The sequence below is a fragment of the Zingiber officinale genome, chromosome 1A (assembly GCF_018446385.1).
Source record: "Zingiber officinale cultivar Zhangliang chromosome 1A, Zo_v1.1, whole genome shotgun sequence".
NCBI classification, from domain to species: domain Eukaryota; kingdom Viridiplantae; phylum Streptophyta; class Magnoliopsida; order Zingiberales; family Zingiberaceae; genus Zingiber; species Zingiber officinale.
In genome coordinates, this window is record NC_055987.1 from 13296571 (window position 1) to 13314402 (window position 17832).

General features: G+C 37.7%; 1 pseudogene; it reads left to right on the forward strand.

The window, feature by feature from the left end:
* Window positions 1–3056: 3056 nt before the first annotated feature.
* Window positions 3057–17832, forward strand: part of LOC122019503 — a 35496-nt pseudogene continuing 20720 nt past the window's right edge.

Genomic DNA, 17832 nt, shown 5'->3' on the forward strand with positions numbered 1-17832 from the left:
GTAGTATGCATCTACTAAGGATGACTACTCTGGAGTTCTCGAGAAGGCGTTGAGCGCATACCGAATTGAATCTCGATTCGTTACCGTTTCTCTGAGATTGTTGAGCTGAGTGATGAGCTTTTTGATTCGTGCTTGGAGTTACGCTACCTTTACTCCATTGTTCATTCGCAAGTTTGTCAGCTGGACTTGGAGGATGTCTCGCCTTGCCAAGTTTGCTTCAGAAGTGCGTTCATGGAGTTCTTGGAACATCTCTCAGAGCTCTTTGGCGGAGTTGTAACTGTTGATTTAATTGACTTCCTGGTGTGGAAGGACGCTAAAGATGGAATTTTGCTTTACCATTCGCCATGAAGTCGACTTGCTCCTTCTTCATCCATTGATATTCTTCTTTGTCTTTCGGAACTGCGAAACCATATTTCATGATTAATAAAATTTCAAAATCCATTTTAAAGAACACCTCCATTCGGCGTTTCCATTGTGTGAAGTCTCCCTCAAATTTTGGTGGGTGAGTGCTTGCACTGGCCATCATCTCGTTGTTTCAATCGACGGTTAGTCCTTCTGAGGTAACTTGGTTCTGATACCACTTGTTGGACCAGTTAAGGTCGACAAGAGGAGATTGAGTTTATCTGTCAAAAAGTAAAACAAACACCTCTCGTCCGTTCAACTCAGATTAACAGCAATAGTATAATTAAAATAAACAATAAGAAAATAAAGAAATAGACGTAGGATTTACTTGGTTACAACTTAGGTGATTGTTAATCCAAGGACTAAGAAAGCTCTAAAACTCTCCTTTAGTGAAGGCGGAGAAGCCTCTTACACTTGTTAATTGCTCAAACTATTGCTAGAAAAAGAATACAGGAGTTGTTATCTATTTACTAGATCCAGGAGTCTTTTTATAGCCCTAAAAAATTTTATTCGTGGTTGGAAGGCGCCTCCAGCGAGGTGCCAAAGAATAAAGCTTTATCCCTTGGCAACGGTAAAATTAGCCTGGTCGAAGACGCCTTCTATAGGGCTAGAAGCAAGGGCGGATCCACTGAGGGAGGGGGGGGGGGGGGCAGCGTCGGCAGTCGCCCCCCTTTGTCGGCGGTGGAACCCTTACTATTACTGGGTTCCAGGCGAGTTGTGACTCTCGAGGGCGGCGAGGAAGCGGAATCCAAGGCCAACAACGGAGAAAATGAAGAGGCCAACCATCTTTGGATCGCCCCGGTGGGTCTGCTGCTTAGATTGTGTTGATAAAAGGATAAAGAGGCGGCGACGGCGATGGTGTCTTTTCAGCTCCGGGTTTGTGTCGCCACAGGATCGAGGTTCCAAGAGGAAGAGAAGCTCCTGATGCAGAGGTTGCGAAAGATGACGCCTCTTTCTTTTACCGTACTATTAACTTAGGATGGTCACCCGATTTAATGGGCTAACTTATATAAATTTTAAGTTCTTTAAAAATAAAATAATATAAATTCTGTAATAAGACACCTCTAATTTTTTTTTTTAAGTTAAAAGATGAATTCGTTCCTATAAGTATTTTTTTATCGTTTGTTCTCAGATTAATTTTCAGTTCACTCTCAAATAGTTAGAAGATTGGAGGTTTTTTTTTTTCAAAAATATATGTCCTCTAGCAATTGACTCTTATTCGGTGAGCTTATTATTTTACCCATCGATAGAGAAAATATCAAGGTATTTATATCTTTACTAATCATGAGAATTTAATTCGAGGTGTTGTTAAGTAATTGGATGAAACATATCCATGACGACAAGCTGTATGCGAAGTTATTTAAAAAATATTTTTTTAATTACATATAATTAATTGACCGTTAAAAAAAATTAATCGTGCTCAGCTCATACCGCGATCGCCCCTCCATACTTAAATTCCTAGATCCGTCATTGGCTGGAAGACGTCTTCGTACTGTTCATCGAAGACACCTTCCACAATGAAGGTGCGAAGACGTCTTCAATTCACTTTGAAGGCGCCTCCAACAATAATTCCAGCCTCCTTTCACTCTTCTGTTGTTCCGATCGCCTAGGTGATCGCAACCATCTAAAATAGGGCTCACCCGGACCCATTTTTCGATTTTCTCCTCGAGCAGACTTCCACTCCGACTTCTCGTCCCTCGGAACGTCACACACGTTCTTCTCGTTCACCGGTGTATTCTTCCGTAGCACCTCGTCTCTCGGATGCACCGAATCCTTCGGTTCCTTTCCCGTGCCATCGTTCTTGCTAGCTGTGTCTTCCGCTCAACTTCTTGTGTTTTTAAACTCCTACATACTTAGACATAAGGGTCAAACATAACAGGACATAACTTAACTTAGTTGATCACATCAAAATTATCACAGAATTTCAATAAAAATACCAATAGAGATCAATTCAGATAATTAACATTCTTAGATTTATTTTTTACCAAAGAAAAAATCTCTTATAATAATACACTATAGCTAAAATTGAAACTTTATAGCTCTTAGTTATCAGTAAAGAACCTGACTATTATATCATTGTCCGGAACGGCTTACGGCTTATTATTATTTAATACGACTGGTAGTTGTGTATACAAGAAGTTGAGCGTACTTTTACTTGTTGTTGGAACATTGATGTGACGATTTTAAGATTCGGCGTGCATTTTTATACCTTCCTTTCACCCTTTTACGGATATGCCTATTTTTAGCCAACACGGATCGCAACGCCCAACATCCAATCCGGGAGCCGATGGGTCCAGACTAATCTAAACTACTCAAAGTGGCGATACGCATGTGCCAGCAGGCTCAAGTGGTCGCGCGTCTGCCAAAGCGTTCATTCCCGGGGCAGGTGCTATCGCTTCTCGATCAACGTCGGATCCGTCCCTGGGCCCGTCATGTCACGCATGCAACGGTGATCCATCGTTCAAAGCACTTAATCCCCAGGGATGAATACATAATATCCTAATTCTTGAACGTCGCCACCACTATGATTGTCGCACGCGATTTCGTACCTTTTCAGTGAAAGAGATCCCACTTGCATATCCAATGGCACAGCCGGTAGTGGAATGCGTACGTAACGCATCACCCTCGTCCACTTTGTCGTCGTCGGCAGAGTCATCATCTTTTGATGTCCGCGGCGCTTACTGCTTTCCCCCTTTCGTCGTCTGCTGCTGACGCTGTCATCCTCCTTCCCCACTCGACCGGGAAAGCGAGCAACCGATTAAAAGAAAGCGGAGATCCAATGAGGGATTCGGCATAGCCATCGCCCACCGCCGGCTACAATCGGGGAGATGAACAAGGCCTGATTGAGGATCGAATTGAGAAGGAGAAGGGGACTGAAGAAGGAGTGAGTTGGGGATGAGAGGAGTCGTGCCTTGTGTACGATGAAGAACCTCCTCAAGAAGCTCCATATCGTGCCGAGTCACTCGGAAGACGGGGAAGCATCGCCCTCGCCTTCCTCCTCCCCGATCAAAGTCTGCCCCTCTGCCACCGGCGCCAAGGCACCCCACTCTCAACCCGAACAGAAGCCCTTATCCGGATTCAGTAACTGGTTGAATTCGGTCTCTGGTAGGCAAGCCATTACCCCTCCCTCCTCTTCTTCCTCCTCTTCCTCGTCGTTTGCTATCGGGCAGAGAGTGGATCAGAGGGAATTGCCGAGTGCGGTTTCCTTGGTCGCTTCCGAAGAGCTATCTAATTCACCTGCTGAAGATTCCGAGTCGAGCAAGCCTACGGACCAGGAAATGGACGAGGAGTACCAAATCCAGCTCGCTCTTGAGCTTAGCGCAAGAGAGGATCCGGAGGCGGCCCAGATCGAGGCTGTGAAGCAGATTAGTCTGGGTTCCTGCCCACCGGAGAACTCCCCACCGGAAATCCTTTCTTATCGATACTGGGTTAATTTCTACGAGCTTTCTTGTCTCATTATGTTCTCTCTAATTACTCATGCTCTATCTGTTTGCGCATCGTTAAATGTTTCAGAATTGCATGCCACCGTTATAGCGTTCTTATTATTTGTTTATTTTTTTTATTTATTTGTTGACGTTTTCTATTTCGTTATGCTTCAAGGCTCTTATTTGACACTTCAGAATCGTTCTTGTTGGGTAGCCAGTCTAAGATTTATGAATCAATTTGTCTTATTGTCTTTAGTTCTTATTCAAGTTAAACTTTTTTATTTGGTCTCACTCTAGCAATGCTTTGTTGTCCTTGATGATTAGTATGAATTCCACCCACTATTGAATTTTCATCCATATTGATCAGCTAGTGATGAGTAATGGGCTTTTCTTTAACAGGGAAACTATGTTCTTCCTAATTAAAATGTTCAAGTCCTAAACTTTTAGGTTTCAAATGTGACGTCTATTGCAACAATGAATCTGTTACTGAGGTGAATGACATGTGCGGTTTGCTATGACCATCATATTTTATATCTATCACCACTGTTGAATTTCCAATCATCAGCACAAGATATTGTTAGGGTTTTATTGCAAATTACCTTACTCAATAGTTTATTTGCACAAATTTAAGCCTATAGTTTTACAGTTTAAGATGCCTTTACAACTGAGTTGGACTGAGCTTAAATATTGAAGGAGATTTCAACCATGTGTTGGATTTCATTCTCCCTCCAAATTCTAGACATGGTACTAAAGTTCCCCTTGAGAATCCAATAACTCTCCTTCCTTTTTCCTATCTCTGAAAACTTTTTCAACAACATTTGTTTTTTTGAGAATTCCAACACTTCTCCTTTGTTGCTAGTTTCTTTTTCATCCGTCATTTTATTTATTAGTTGCAAAATTAAAGGAAAATTAATCTCTCTCTCTTTCTCTCCCAACATATCTTCTTCCTCTGTCTTCTGAAGGAGTAATTGTTGAATCTTTATCTTTTTCCAAATCCTTGCCTTGTTTGCTTTCTTTTAAGTTGTAATGGACCTGATAATGGATTTTACCCTTAATCTTTTCCAACAGTTGCTTCTTTTTAATTTTTTTTTTCTCTTAGCAATGCCAATATCAGAATGTTATTCCCTTTTAGCATCTTCTCCCATGCTGACTTTCTCCAATTTTCCATTTCTCACTTTTAGAGTAAATACCAGAATTATAATTTTTCTTTTCCCCATAATCTGTCATTTTCCATATCTTCGTTTGATACCTTTAGCAGCTCTTTTTTTTTTTTTTTTTTTTTCAAATTTATGTATTAAGTCGGGTATATCTATGCTCTAGCATGATTTAGTTTGCATGACCATGTTATAAAAATTTTATATCCTAATTTCACTTTTGTAACTCCCGGTTCCATTTATTTGGTGCTCATATGTGTTAGAATCTCGTTTGTGTGTTGTGTGATCAGTGTAAACCAATGTACTTTATACCACTATCTGTGGCTAGTCTAATTTATTTTTTTTCATGGAACTTTTCACCCTATGATTGCATTTTTCTGATCATTGCAAGCAAATATTCTTCAGCTATACTGATTTCTTGCTAGTGTTTATGTGTGCCTAGTGATGCAACTGCTATCATCCATTTTCAGCTTTTACTATCATTGACATTTCTGATTTCGTTATCATTGACAGAGTTATAATGTTCTTGATTATGACGACAAGATCTTGGATGGTTTCTATGATCTTTATCCTGCTTCAATTGGGTCAACATTTTTGGAAATGCCTTCCCTTATGTATTTGCAACAAATACCAATCTCTGACAATATTGGTTGGGAAGCTGCATTGGTAAACAAAAAAGAAGATGCTGACCTTTCCAAACTTGAACAGAAAGTGTTACTAATGGCTAAAAAGTTAGGGGCTGATTCTTCAGATTCATCAGGTGGTCTCTTGGTGCAGAAGGTTGCCTTTATAGTAGCTCACTATATGGGTGGAAAAGTTTCTGATCCTGAAAGCATGTTGAAATCATATCAGAATCTTAGACACTATTTAATATCGACTACTGGAAGCATTGTGCTTCCCCTTGGACATCTGACGGTCGGTTTAGCCCGTCATCGTGCTTTAATGTTCAAGGTTAGCGTCTCTTTGCCTTTTAATCTTTTTAATAGCTTTATAAGAAATTGTCTTAGCTTTACTGTGTATAGTTGCAAATATATCTTAATTTGCAATAAAAGATTAGCTAAGTACACCTAAAACTTGTGTTAATGGAATACCATGGTTAGTTATCTAGGAAGGTAAAAATAATTCCTCACTTATGGAATCTATTTATTACTCATCTCATTTCCTGCAAAAGTAACAATTGCTTTTGAGTCTACTTGCATACAAAGCCATTAAGTTCCTTGCTAAAAATCGACAATGGATATCAAGATTTGTGCTTTGCTATGACAAAGATTAAGGAGCTTGTTTCTCTTTCTTGTGGTGCACAACTCCTTGTTGTTGGGTGTTTGTTGTTTGACTTGACAAAATTAGTTGCCAAAATTTGCACTCAGATTTATGGTGTTGATTACTTTGAGCATTCTCTCTTATTGCTCTTCTCAATTCGCTTATTTTAATGAATGTTTCAGATAGATATCAATTTTTTTTTCAGTTGACAATCTTTCTGGAGAAGTTCATACAGAGGAACCTACAAATAATTCCTTGAACGTGGTTTGAAATGTTTTGTGAAGCGATTACTACAAAGTTTGTTATAAGTGAAGAAAACCAGATAATTTAGTTTTTGTCTGATGGCACTATCAGAATTGTAATTTGACAATTATCTTGATGCCATTTTTTTTAATAGAAATTGATGGGAATCATAGATATTTAGTAATTGGTGTTGTAGCTCATTTCTCACAAAAGACTAAAAGGTGCTACTGGGATGCAATATTAAGAATTTAGTAGTATATTAAAAGATGTTCAATTTAGGGCAGCCCGGTGCATGAAGTTCCCGCCATGCGGGGTCCTGGCGAAGGATCCATTGTACGCAGCCTTTCCTTGCTTTTTGCAAGAGGCTGTTTCCAGGATTCGAACCTGTGACCTTTAGGGCAACAACTTTACCATTGTGCCAAGTCTCTCCTTCAATGATAGATTTATTTTATAAGGAGTATGACAATCTAAATATTGAAGTATTTTTTGTTGATTATGTTGAAATCTATTATTTATAGAAGGGTTGCTTCAGAATTTTGTATATATCTCGAGGCAATTTGGTAACATGACAAACAGCAACACTGTTATATCTCAATTTAGTGAGAAGTAGAATATTGAGAAAGGATATCCAAAATCTGTGCAATGATTTATTTTAAGTCTTTACTTGACGATCTCAAATTTGTAAGCACTAAACTACTGAATATACATTTGATAATCAAGCAGCCATTTACGTTTTAAGTAGTCTAATGGTTTATGAATGCACTACACACATTAAAGTTGATTGCCATTTCACTTGATATTTTGTATCCAAAACGATCGGCATGCTTCATAACATATACTTCATTTGAATTATAAATTATGATTTTTTACGCAGCCCCTTAATTGGCTTGTAATAGTGCGAAAAGAAGGCCTTTGTTTGTATTTGTGTAACAAAAAGAGCATGCATATCTATGCTCTAGCTTGAGTGGGACTGTCTAAATAATAGACTCCCCATACCTATAATTTTGATTATTAATTGGACTTAGAGGCTACATTTTCATGGGTTTTGATTAATCTCCTTTCTATAACAATAACAAAACACTATTTCTCTACTGTTATGATCTTGTCCTTCAATTGGTTCATTAGTTGCCTCTCAATTTAGCTTGTGTAAGATGAACCACAAAATTTAGTGGGAATCTTACTCTCATACAATTTTAGTATCGCAGATCTGATGTTGACTTTTTGATGTTCAAATTTGTTCTAGCACTTTTTATATGGATAAATGAAAATTTATTATTTGGCTATTCCCTAAAAAATAAAAATGTTTCCTTGTCATATGACGCTGTAGATTCCTTGAGGAACAATCTGATAAATTATTTTTTAAAATTTTTATTTCCTATCATAGACATGAATTGTGAGCAAGCAGAAGCTAAATTGACATAAAAATGCATAGCTTGCTAAAATGGGCAATTAGCCTCTAAAATTTTAAATTTGTTGCTAGATTTCTTGGTTTTAGTCTTTACCTCAGTTTGTTAAATTAAAATATTATGTGTTGTAGGTTTTGGCTGATAGTCTGGGAATTTCTTGTCGGTTAATGAAAGGGAAGCAATATATAGGTTCAGATGATGGTGCTCTAGCTACTGTGAAACTTAATGATGGAAGGTAACACCTGCATGCTCAAAAGACACACTTTCATTCTATTAATTCTTCTGCTTTTGTAGCCATTTGAAGTAAGTCTCTGAAGTAACGAATGGCTTAGTCAATATGGATGATTGATTTTTTGGAGAGGGAAGGAGAGCTAGGTAGAATTTGGTACTTCTTAGCTTAAAAATTCAAAATGTCGATTGGAAGCCAATTTTCATACCAAAGTTTTTAACTTCATGTCACACCACGAGTGAGTTCCCTTCTCATGACTGAGGATGACCACTCTGATAAATGGCCTTGACCTGGTCAAGGGATTGTGCTCTGGAATGATAGACAACAGTCGAAGCTCAACATTCAAAGCTCATTGACACTCAACATCATGGGATATCATTAACAAATGAAACACAGAGTATAATATTTGAACAGTACAAAATATCTCATAGTTGCAAAAGGAAATACAGCATGTTGAAACATAATAAGCACATGGTCATCAAAATAGTAAAAACAGAAAAGATTTAAAAAAGGACACCTTAAAGATTCAATTCTAGTATTCATTGTGTCTAAGAGAAACAAAGTAGCAATGAGCTTAACAACCTGATTCAAAGTCCTCCACTAGCCTTGGGTTGATTTGCAAAGGAAAATGTAAGAGTAGGATTCTTGATAAAATTGATACAAGAGTCTGCTAGAAGAATCCAACAAAAGGTAGACAAGTTTATAAATAAGAAGCGACAATGCAAATACATCATGACATTTCATACATATTCGTTGTAAAATGAACCAAACTCAATATTACACTTCTTAGATGGGGAATCCTAATGATATATGACAAAAAAGGTGTGCTTGACCCATATCAATCAAGGGATTGTTTTGGCTGTTAAGTCAGAAGTTTTTAACCATATGATCTTCAATCAAGCATCAATGCCCAATTGTCACAAAGCTCACAATATCTACAGTTATGTGATCTTTGGTTAGGTAATGTTGTACAGTCACAAGTGCACGACCATATCGTCAGTAATAAAAAGATATCGAACCACAGGGACTGTTGATTAAGTACTAGTTGATTTCGCATGGTGAATTGTCTAGAAAATCAAAAGTTGGTTCACGAGCGCTTGAGAAAGAGAGAGAGTTGTTGAGAGAAGAGAAAGAGAGGAGGAAAGAGAGAGTAGAGAGAGGGAAAGAGTGTGAGCACAAGTGAACACAGAAGGAGGTGAAGTTGGATTGGTGGATGATAGATTATAGGGTTTTGAATTTACTGTGATACTAGTTAATGCCTCAATGAATTATTTATCTCCTGAACTCCTTACATACACTCTTGTAGGAATTTTAACCAAAGTCTGACACAACCTTGCGAAGATCATATCGGAGAGTCAACACTCAGTTCTAATGCCATTAAGTAAGGAAGCAACTCTAGAAAGTCCAGTTAAAAGGATAGCCCCGGTCATACAATCTCTACAGTTGTCTAATGTGCTTCCTAACGGTAGATTAATAATATTAAGTAGAAGAGGTAATCTAGAAAGTCTGGTTAAAGGGATACCATCTGTCACGGGACCCAGTCATACAATCTCTAGATTACACAAGTTACTTCCTAACATTAAGTTGGGGAAAACTCATCAAACTCTAATTAATTTCCTTTGTAGAGAATTGACTTCCGTTTCAAGGTGATACTCTAGAAAGTCCGGTTAAAGAGATACCTTCTGTCACAAAGCCCCTAGTCATACAATCCAAAGTACTTCCTCTACACAGTGATCGATTCTCTACATCTAAGTGTATTGACCTCACACACATTTCGTCAAACATATACAAGGCACAACACAATAGAACCAGGCTATAACATATATCATTGAACAAAGAAATGACCAAATACATAGTTCATACATCAACATCGCATTATAATTACTCCCTACTCCTATAATCCAGGTAATCTACTCCATTGCGTAGGAAATACAACCAAAAGACGAGAAATAAAGCATCCTACAATCAAAATACAAGATAAAGAAGGGAGGAATGCTTATCAATGGGTTCTCGGTCTCCTCGGATGAAGTTCTAGCTTCGGAGGTGGACGGATTGGGTGGATCGGTGAAGATGGAAGCCCTAGGGTTCCTCAAAGAGGGGAGAACCCTTCCCTAGGAATGAGGGTGAAACCCTAAACCCAAGATGAGTGAAAAGGGAAAAAAAATCCCTTTTTATAGCAGGGGGCACGACTCCTTCGTGTTCTCCACCACACGGCCGCGCCTGGAGGCATGATCGTGGCATATGGTGCCACAAGGGTGAGGGGCACAACCGTGTGAAACAACACAGCCTGCCCCTTGTTCTTCTCTGGCAAGGAGGCGGCCGTGCCTCTTGGCATGACCGAGCCCTGTGCTTCCCTGGAAATGGGGGGCATGACCGTGCCAGAAGGCACGACTCGAGCCTTGCTCTGGAAGGGGGCACATCCATGTGGTTTTACATGCACGCCCTTGGACAACTGCTGATTGAGGCACGACCGTGCTTCTAGGGCACGACCTGCCCCTGTTCTGCTTCGGGAGAGGGCACACGACCGTGCCAAGGGAATGACCTAGTTGCTAGATCATCACAAGTTGCTTCAATATGTGCTTTTGTTCCATTTTCATTCTAATTTGTGTTCTGTCAATAAAAACAAGCAAAAAAGTAGATCTCCGAACAAATAGAATGGAAGTATGACATAATAATGAAATATGGTGCAACAAAAATATATTATACTCATAAAATATAAGTAGATGTGCGTTAAACAATGCTATATATAATCGACGCACACCACACCTCCGACTTAAACCTTTGCTTGTCCTCAAGCAAAAACCTGTAATTTAGATTCATGTGGTTAAATAGTGTATCATAATCTCTAGCGAGTCAGTCTAATCCTATCAAATGATTTCATTAGTGAGCAAGATACAAAAGTTGTTTGAATATGGTCTAAGAAATAGTTCTTCAGGCTCAGTGTAAATAGTGGTCTAAATTTTTCAAGTTTCAATCCCTAAGCCTAGTCAAGTCGTCATAAGACCATGATCCTTATGCTTTACCTGCCACTCGCATGGTTCATCATTCTCAATCTACCCAGGGTCTCAAAGGCGTGCTCGATATCAAGAGAAACATAACAGCTATTTCTCTAATAGCCTAACTCAGTCTCAAAGAGATAATTCACTAGGTTCCACTCATGATAATTATTTTTTTATATCCCTTATTCATTTTTTTTCATTTTTTTCTCTAAGTGATTGCAAGGTGCAACACTTGAACACATGCACATGAATGCAAATGTAGGGATATTTTGATTTTTTTCAAATGAGTTGACATAATTCGAGTCTCATCCAGAAATCAAAATATAGTTTGAAAAATCACTAAGGAAACACTAGTACTAATCAAGTTCTATAAATTATGACTATTTTCAGAATTATCTATCATCAAAACTAGACAAAGTGTGGGGAGATCCCAAAATAAGGCCAATACTTTAACTCTTACCATAAAAACATTTCTCATTTTATGCTAACATAGATAGAAAAAGATAGATCACTAAATATACTAACATCATAAGTAACAATAAACTGCATGAAATCTAGAACAAGTATGCTAGTAATTTTGTATTAAGGAACAAACAATCATAACGTGATGTATGATGCATCCAAAAATTTTTTTTATTATGCGAAAAGGAATGTAATGAAATATGAGAAAAAATTAAATTGAACTCCCAGATTTAAATTTTTCATTGTTCCAATGAAAACTAGGAATGTAATATAGAAGAGGTTTTGAAGTTAGAGAAGTTATCAAGTGATGAACTCTAAATAGTTGAGACATTTGTACTGAAGATACTTCTCTATTTGGTATTCTCATTCCTCCACAACCTTGAATCCTACAAAAAGAAGATAGACAAGAAAAACCAAATAGAGGGATTAGGTTAAGGAAAAAGTAAAGTAAAGAAAATCTTAAATGAAAATAAGAAAGAATTTGGGTTGCCTCTTGAGAAGCGCTAACTCGACCTCTTATTTGGTTCACTTAAATCGCGATCTTGCTGGAGTAAGATATCTCCGGACTTTCTTGCTAATGGCCCATAATGCGGAGGGAGCTTTCATCATGAGAAATATATTGTGAGGAACCACTCTCTCTTTCTTCTTCTCTTTGAAGATTCTCTCGGGAGGTTGGAGAAGGTACAGTTGAAGTATCCAGGCCAAGAGTGCAATTATTATAGTTGATGGTGAGACCTTGTTTAGAAGAAAGTGAGGCATATGCAAAAGTGGGAGTATCTAGTTCTGGGTCTCCAGCTATCCATTACTTCCCACTCAGAGGGTTGCACTCTAATATCATCATCTGCCTCATCTATAATCCCAACAAGGTTGGTTGAACATACATCAAAGGTCATATCAATGTCTGGAGTATCATCTAATATATTATTGCCATGCAAAACAGTAGAGGAGTCCTGTAAAGCCGCAAAATCATAAGCAGAATCACCATCAACTTTACCATCCATCCCCTCCAAAACATCATTTAACTGGAACTCCAAATTTGGACTTGAGACATTAACTTGCCGAGGGATCGGAGAAACAAGATCCCTCGTTGCACCATGAGCTCTTCTAATTCTTGAAATGTTGTCATCATTTGACGGAGATGGAGTTTTTAAGCCTTAGAGTCCTTCCTAGTGAGTTGGCTCACCTTGCTGAAATTGATGTGGTTCATTTAACAGCGAATCATCTTGAAATTCTGTCAGACTATAATTTACTTGAGAAGATTGCTCGACATTTTGTATGCAATTATAATCAAAATTTTGATGATCCATTTAATCTTAATTGTAGTATTGAGGTGGGTCAGGGATATGTTGCCGCGGTTGTAATTTTGCTCAAAAGTATGTTGGAGTTGAAAGTTCTGAGTTTGTTGATCTCCCTAGTCATAGCTAGAAGTACTAGGAACTGAATCATATATGTCTTGATATTGAGGTTGGAATAAGTACTAAAGTTCCATTTTGGAGCTAGCAGTTTTTTTTTGGAAGAACTGATATATAGCAGCTGAATGGAATGAGCTACCACAAACTCTACAGATGTTCTCATTTTGCTTGTCATTTAAATTATACGTTGCATTAAGTTGCACCGGTCCTGGTCTCACCTGAAACAATTACAATAAAATAATCAGACATAGGGAGTAATCATAACCTAGCACATGGATATAAAAGATATAAAGTAATGAAGGCATCCAACAAATTTTGGATTGGTTTTAAAAAAATAAATGTGGAATTTAAAAACAAAAAGAAAAGAAAAAATATTTAGAGTAAATCATATGCTAATCAACTAATGTTAATCAGAAACAGTCATCGGCAACGGCGCCAAAAACTAATTATACAACCGCAAGTGCATGACCACGTCATCAGTAATAAAAAGATATCGAACCACATAGACTGTTGATTAAACACTAGTTGATTTCGTATGGAGAATTATCTAGACAATTGAAAGTTGATTCATGAGCGTTTGATAAAGAGAGAGAGTTGTTGAGAGAAGAGAAAGAGAGGAGGAAAGAGAGAGTAGAGAGAGGGAAAGCGTGTGAGCATAAGTGAACACAGAAGGAGGTGAAGTTGGATTGGTGGATGATAGATTCTAGGATTTCGATTCCACTATGATACTAGTTAATGTCCTGTGAATTGTTCATCTCTGAACTCCTTGCTTACACTCTTGTAGGGATTCTAACCAAAGTCTGACACAACCCCACGAAGATCGCACTAGAGAGTCAACACCCAGTTCCAACGCCATTAAGTCAAGAAGTAACTCTAGAAAGTCCGATTAAAGGGATGCCCGAGGGCCCCCGATCATATAATCTACAAGTCGTTTTCTAACATTAAGTTGGGGAAAACCCATCAAACTCTAATTAACTTCCCTCGTTGAGAATTGACCTCCGTTTCAAGGTGATACTCTAGAAAGCCTAGTTAAAGGGATATTGTAAGAAAAAAAGGTTATTGGCTAAATGGGTCGCCCATAAGGACTAACCCGACTCAACCCGATTGCATTCAAATATTAGAATTTGAATGTTTTGGAAGGAGTGGTTTTATTTTTGATAACCTCTTTTGGTCCCACTTGCATGTATATAGGGAGATACGGAAAAAAAACAGAGCAAGAGTTTTTTCTCTCAGTAACTTCATTTTTTTTTAAGCAAAGCATCATATCACAATTTAAGCATCTGGATTATGGGAATTGATTCCTTTCCGCTCGTAATCGGTATCGAACCATTGAGGCATCAATTTCACTAGACGAAAGGTTAGTAAATCAACTACAAACGATTCTAAAACGAATGGTGTTTTATTCGATTTCCAAGATAATTTTCCGTCATTGGTATTAAAGAATTAATTAGTTGAATTTCTAACTCGATTTTGATACATTGAAATGCATTTTGGTTGATTCGGATGATATGCATGTTCATATGCGTGTTTCCCATTACTGATTGCAAGAGGATGCCATGAGCATGTTGATTTCTGAACACAGATTATGTTTTCCCATTACTAATTTCCTATGAAAAAAAGGGCTTTGTGTTGAAATCTTTAAAACATTCTGCACTTGATTTCGCTACTAGAACCGTTACAGTTGTCGTCCCCAAGTGTTGTGATATGTCGCCTTCACTAGATGCAATCACGAGTCGCGATTGCTGCCATCGCTGGGAGCAGTCGCGATCGACGGCTATCTTTGAGCATTGAGTGCAGTAGAGAATGTCATGGGGTTTGTCTCCGATATTGGCCGATGGGTGAAAGGCGTAGATGCTGGCGGCAGAGAAGACGAAACGACACTGGTAATGGCGAGAAAAAAAAAATGAAACTTGAGGTTTCGTGATTCGGCAGTACAAGCAAAATAACGGGTTTTAATTATTGTATGTTAAAGGCATATTTTTTATTAACTTTTTGGATCCATGTTTTTTTGTTTTTTCCAAAAAAAAAAATAAACGTTGTTTTTAAATATGTTGCAATTGATTAGAATTATTAATTCACAGGTGTTATATTGTAATGGGAAGTGAAATATTGCATGCTGCAACAACTATGAAATATTATGTTTCAATTAATTCACGGGTTTAATTGGAATTAAACTTTATGATCTATTGATTCAATTAATTGCGTTTTGGCTTATATTCGATTAAATAGACATTAAGGGTTGGTTTTGTGTCCAATCTAATACATTTTTTTCCCCATAGTATAGATATGACTAGAATTAAATAAACTCTTAGCATCCTCCGGGGAGCAGCTAAAGTCCAAAGTGTCCCCGGAAAGAATAGCAAAGTTGCATATGTTTAAGCATTATGAAATGGATTATATGCACACGATACCTCAACATCTTAAAGTTTGGGAGGAGAAATGATTATATCTTATATATTTGGATCATTATTTTGAACATGATGATATAGTTCAAATTCTACAAGATTCTCTGCTTGGATGTTGGAAGAGCATAATTGATGAAATACTTAACCAAAGCGGATCAATGATCTGCTATGTGCTTGATGAGCAAAGTGCCTTAGAGGGTATCAACCAAATCATGCAAGTCCCAGTGTCGGGAACAATGCTCAAAAGAGGAGAGATCAAGAAGCTTATCAGGTATGAAAAAAGAAAGATTCCACTTCTCGTGCTATTTTAGTTAGCTCTGTAATTGATGATCTCATCTATGAATGTGAGCAGCATCCTACTGCTCATGACATTTAGGTGTACTTAAGGGAGAAGTACGGAGGTACTACAGTCACCCATTTGAGGCAATTGACTACCAAGTTTGACACTTACAAGAAACCAGTTGACCAGAGCATCAAACAACATTTATGAATTATGTCAAACATGATACGTGAATTGAAATCAGCTGGTCATATGCTCTCTGATGAGCAACAGGATCAAACTTTGAACCGTTCTCTTCCTGACAAGTGGGAGCATCTGAAAGTTAATCTGACTGACAATGATAGCAATAGCATTAAGACTTTCTCTAATGCTGCTCGCCATGTTGAACTTGAGGATGAGCGGCTTGGTGCTGCTAAGTCCATATCAAGTTCTTTTGTGGCTGAATCTAGTTCCAAGAAAGCTTTGGGCTTTAAACGCTTTAAGAGCGGGAAGAAAAATAAGAAAGGGAAGAATGTTGTGGAAGGGTTCAAGAAGAACAATTTCAAGCCAAACCAAAAGAATAAGCGTAAGAGGTTTGGGAAAAAGAAAGATAAGAGCAAAATAAAGTGCTACAATTACCAAGTATTTGGTCATTTCACTCGTGAGTGCCTTGAGCCTAAAAAGGTAGCACTTACTAACACTTTTGTGAGTACTATATGTGTTTCTAGTACTGTTTTACTAACTGAATCCTATCCTGTGCGGATTCTAGACTTAGGAGCAACAGACCATGTGATTAGAGATTGTGAAACGTTTATAGATTTTCACCGAGTTCCTTGTGGCACAAGATGGATATATCTAGGAAATAATGCTAAAGTTGAAGTCAAAGGCATTGATACTTGCAAACTTGAGTTGCATGTAGGATGAACTTTTATCTCACATGATGTCCTCTATGTACCAAAAATTCGACGAAATCTAGTATCTGTTGTTCTTTTGGGATTAGGATTCAGTTTGAACTTTAGTAGTAATTTAGTTCGTATCTACTATAACACTATATATTATGGTTGTGGACATCTAGTAATGCAAATGTGGATGCTTATATTTGGCATTCTAAATTAGGTCACATTGGGCAAGAGAGGATGAATCGGCTAATAAAAGTAGGACTATTAGGTTCTCTTTCTAAAGTTGATTTGTCTAATTGCGAGCATTGTCTTGCTGGTAAAATGATATAAAAACCATTTGGAAAAACAATTAGGGCATAATTTCCTTTGCAATTGATTCATTCAGATATATGTGGTCCAATGAGTGTGAGGGCTAGATATGGAGCTTCTTACTTCATTACATTTATAGAAGATTTCACTCGTTATGGTCATGTATATTTGATTTTACATAAATCTGAAGCATTGGAATGTTTTAGACGCTATGTAAATGAAGTGGAAAATCAAATGCATAAGACAGTAAAGGCTTTGAGAATTGATAGAGAACGTGAATATCTATCAAATCAATTTAAGGATCTGTGTAATGAAAATGGCATAATTAGACAATTGATTAAAATGGTGTTGTTGAGAGAAGGAATAGAACATTGTTAGATATGACGAGGTCCATGATGACATAAGCTAATTTGTCTATTTCCCTTTGGAGAGATGCTTTATTAGCTGCGATCTATATCCTGAACAAGGTACCTTTAAAGTCAGTTCCTTCAACGCCATATGAACTTTGGACGGGTCGGAAACCGGACCAGTAACTTGGAGATCAACTGCTTATATTTATGATTCTACAAGTAAATACAGAAAGTAGGGTCCTCAAGGAAAGAAATGTATTTTGATCAGATACTCTGAGCATTCTAAGGGTTACGTGTTCATTGGTGAACAAGATGATGGAAGCATTACTGAGATTAAATCATGAAATGTAAAATTTTTGGAGAATGATTTTTCTAAGAGAGATGATAAAGGGGAATGAACCTTTATTTGGGTTATCCGATTCAGATAACGGGTTGTTGCCACATGAATCATCAAAAGCTCAAGTGGATGAGTTATTGTTTGATTCCAGTGGGAGAAATCCTGATCATAGTGATTCATTTGATCCGAGTGAGAGCAATCCTAATGGGAATAATTCTGATCACGATGATTCTTATGATATGAGGAGGAGTAATCCGGATCATGTTGATTCATCTAATCCT